The following is a 4,554-nucleotide window of genomic DNA, read 5'->3' on the forward strand; positions in this document are numbered from 1 at the left end:
ATCACTGTTCAGCATGAAGGTGATTTTGTTCTATCTCACTGCCCAGTACTCTGCTTCCTAGAAAGTATTATTATGTGCCTCTTATTTCCTCTATAGCAAATGAGATGAATCCAGACACAGCAAATACTCAATAAATATGCTTTGATTAATCGAGTGCATTTGGAGTCTTTCTTCTGTTTAATGTTTACAGTATTAATCACCATCTGTGGCTCTGTTGAATTCTTCTATAATTACATACAAACCAAGCGTGTCTGTGAAACATTCAGATTAATGGAGAGTCATGGATGAGTTTTTCTTTGTGTTCTCTCCTGTCATAGTGCTGTCTCTTGCTGACTTACAATCATGGGGTGATAAATACAAGGGGCAAACTTTTATTTAGTATAATGTCTAGTCCTACCACAAATGTCTGCAAGTCTTTTGCTAACAACTCTGCTCTTTGGGAAGCTATATGAGCTACGTGAAGCTATATAAATGTTTATAGTTTCAGTAGAATTTTAAAAATTAACTTCTAGAGAGATCATAAACCATAACCATAATACCATAAACCGTAATAATACCATAAACCAGTATTTCTTTTATTGATCCTGTAATTTTTTATTGATTTATTTCGCATAACAACCACAGTTTCCCTTCCTTCCTCTCTTCCAGTTTCTTCTTACCACCTCCTTTATACTCACTCCAACCACTAGTCCTCCATCTTCATTCAAAAGGGATAAGACCTGCCAAGGAGATCAACAAAACATGACATATCCAGTTGAGGCAGGACCTAGCTCCTCCTACTTGTATCACGGTTGGGCAAAGCATTCCACCACAGGGAATAGGCTCCAAAGAGCCAGCTCATGAGTCAGGGACAGGTCCTGGTCCCACTGCCAGGAGTCCCACAAAAGCCCAAGCTACACAACTATCACCCACATTCAGTGGGCCAAGTTTGGTCCTTTGCAATTTCCCCCACTGTCAGCCCAGAGTCAGTGAGCTCCCAGTATCTCAGGTCAGCTTTTTCAGCGGGTTTTCCCATCATGATCTTGACCCTCCCCCCTTGCTCATATGATCTCTCCTCCCTGTCTTCAACTGGTCTTCTGGGGTTCAGCGCAGGCTTGGCTGTGGATCTCTGCATCTGCTTCCATCAGTTACTGGATAAATACTCTGTGATGACAATTAGGGTGGTCATCAGTCTGATTATAGGGGAAGGCCAGTTCAGGCACCCTCTCCAATATTGCTAGGAGTCTTAGCTGAGGTCATCCTTGTGGGTTCCTGGGAGTTTTCCTGGTACCAGGTTTCTCCGTAATCCCATAATGATTCCCTCTATCAAGATGTATCTTTCATTGCTCTCCCCCTCCATCCTGCCTCCAACTCAACCATCCTGATTCTTCATGTTCCCCTCCCCCACCCCCTTGTCTTTACCAGGTAACCCAGGAGTTCTCATCCATTTCCTCTTTCCAGGGATATCCATGCACCCCTCTTAGGGTCCTCCTTGTTACCTAACTTTTCTGGGTCTTAGGATTGAAGCCTGGTTATCCTTTGCTTTTCATCTAATAGCCACTTATCTTGTCCTTCTGGGTCTGGGTTACCTCACTCAGGATGAATATTTTTCTAGTTGTATCCACTTGCCTGCAAATTTCATGGTGTCCTTGCCCACCCACCCCCTACTGAGTTATACTCCATTGTGTAGACGTACCACATTTTCCTTATCCATTCTTTGATAAACCATTATTTTTATGTGATAAATGTTTAATCAAAGCAAAAAATTAAAGCTTGAAAAGTATAATACAGAAGTAATGTCTGCCTTACATCTGTCTGGAAGAAATGAGGTAGGGAAGTAGGAAAATTCATTTCTGCAGAAGTTAACAGAAAGCTGAACAGCCATTTCTTATTTATCACAACCCTTGTGTCTAGTGACATAAAGTAGCTGCGCACAGGTTGGTCAACTATCCTTCCGTGTTCCTAGTTCTTGAGTTGAAACCTTACATATATGATGGCACAAAGAGATGGGGCCTTGGGGAGGGAATTAGGATTATAAGAAATGGTAAGGATGGGAAGCTAGCCTGGTGGATTTAGTTCTGTTGATGAGAAGAAACGCCAGGGGTTCCTAGCTTACTCTCTGTCATGTGAAGCTATCACGAGTAGGTCGATTCCTATGATACAGGAATTAGTCCTCAGCAGACTGTGACTATGCTGACGCCTTGATCTCAGACTTCCAGCCTTCAGAACAGTGAATAAATACAGTGGTTCAAGCATGACTGTGACATTTGATTATGTTCATCCAGGTGTGCTCACAACTTCGTGTCTCTGTTACACCAGGATGCTGGTCGAGACCAGAGCCTTCAGCAAAGGCCCCTTTCACTTGCATGTTGAGGAAGATGAAGAGCTCACCACTTAGCTGAAGAATGGCAGAGGCAGGAATCTACACTTATCTCCCTCTCTCTGCTGTCTTTTACACAGTGTAGCCGAGCTGATCTCATGAGGTTTTCCTAGACCAGAATGGCATGTTACAACAGAAAGACAAAGCCGCAGTACAGTATCTGGCTGGGGATAAACATCATCATTTCCATCACATGTCATTAGTTAGAAATTAGTCATAGAAGCCAAGTCATACAGAAAGGAGAGCAAGGATCCCTTCCCGATGGACATAGGAGGAAATGTGTACATCTTTTAGTCACTGCGTGTATCCTGTGGGAAACCATCTGCATATGTTTGCATGGGGCTAATTGGGGAGGAGGTTCAAGGAAGCTCATCTAATAAGAAACAGAGCGAGGATGGCAGAATCACTGAATTACAGAGAGCATGGGTGCTGTGTTCCGTGTGTCACCCACTCCATCTTCTGCTTGATTCCCTTTGTGCCCTAGCATCAGGAAGAGTCTCTTTTTAGGCTGCTATTTTATCCTCTTTCTCCCTGGTTATGCGTTTGCTTCTGTGTAATGCATTGCAGAAGCTGAAGCCTTCATTGGTGCACAAAGCAGACAACACTCCCATCTTCTCTGAACTTTTGAGGAGTTCTGGTCCCATTCCCCAGGGAGCAGGGATCCTGATGTATATATCCTCTGACCTTCATGTTGTTCCATCTATGGAGCCAATCTGCTGCCACTTGTCTAGAACTGTGGAGGCAAAAAGCTGTCTATCAAAACATGACCACTGTGTTTTGCAGGACTTGTCATTATCACTCTCAATTTTGGGACATCTCACATAAAAACACTAGGTTGTTCAGCTTTCTTAGGCTGTGACCAAATGCATGGCAGAAACAACACAGTTTCAAATATTTAGTCTGCAGATGCTCCGGCAGAGTGGCCAGGGCAGTGGGTGGACTGGATGCAGAAACTAGACTTTCTCCCAGAGCCTATGGGATGATGCCATTTGCATTGAGGAAATACGCCCCACCTTATCTCATCCTCTTAGCTAATACGATCACAGACATACCCAGAGAAGTTCTTACGTAATCACTTAGATGCTTCCAATCGAGCCAAAATCAACCATCATTAGTTGATTGCTTTTCCTGATGAAGCGCCCTCATGTGTATAGGATGAAGGTGCCTAGGTGATCTTCATTTGAACTCCAGATGTTCTTGCTCTGGAAGGAGCTTCTTATAAATGTATGCAATGCTGCTGGATTCAGCAAAGTGCATTTTCTACACTTGGTTGCCTGTCTCAAGGTAAACCTTTCTGAAAATCATCCATCAATTTATCTCCATTTATTAACAAAAGACAAAAATCTTGTGTATTCTCCCAGATGATTAAAAGATACCAGGGGAACTTAGCTGGATAAAGATTTTTAGGGATTACAAATCAAATTAAATGTAAGGTGGAAGATTATCTGTCTGTAATCATAGCATTTGGTAGCTAGAGGCAGAAAAATGGCTATAACTTAGAGAGGTCATACTGGTCAACATAGTGAGTTCTAAGTCAGTCAGGGTAATACAGTAAGATTCTGTGTCAAAGAAAAAAGGAAAAGAAAAAGAGAGAAGTGTGTGGGGGAACTATACCAGGACCCAAGTTTTATTTTATTCCTTATCCAGTATACCGAGTAACTTCCTGTTTGCATATGTAGGCATGCTATGACATCAATTTAAAGCTATTTACAAAATCCTCTATATGAAGTTCATATACATATGTTCTATTCATGATAGAATATATGTAAATAAAGTAAATAACTTGTCAAAACCAGAGGCCTGTTCTTAAGATAAAACAACTTGTTTTCCTCAATTGCCTTTCTCATCTAGTTAACCTTAGATTTTGTCTGCCACCTAGTGGAACATTGACAACTCACATCCAGAAATTAAAATCTGTTTGAGTTTCAAACCCATGTGTCTACCCAGTATATTTCAAATCTGTTACACCATTTAGATAATATAATTTATTAAGTATATATATTTAAAATGGTATACAACCTCTGTTCATGACTCTACTCCTTCCCAATTCCCCCCTTCCTTTCCTTTTCTCTCCTTAGTTTGCTTGCTTGTCCATCTTACCCAGTCTTCTTCTTCTTCTTCTTCTTCTTCTTCTTCTTCTTCTTCTTCTTCTTCTTCTTCTTCTTCTTCTTCTTCTTCTTCTTCTTCTTCTTCTT

This window comes from Microtus ochrogaster, chromosome 26 (assembly GCF_000317375.1).
Source record: "Microtus ochrogaster isolate Prairie Vole_2 chromosome 26, MicOch1.0, whole genome shotgun sequence".
Classification (NCBI taxonomy): Eukaryota; Metazoa; Chordata; class Mammalia; order Rodentia; family Cricetidae; genus Microtus; species Microtus ochrogaster.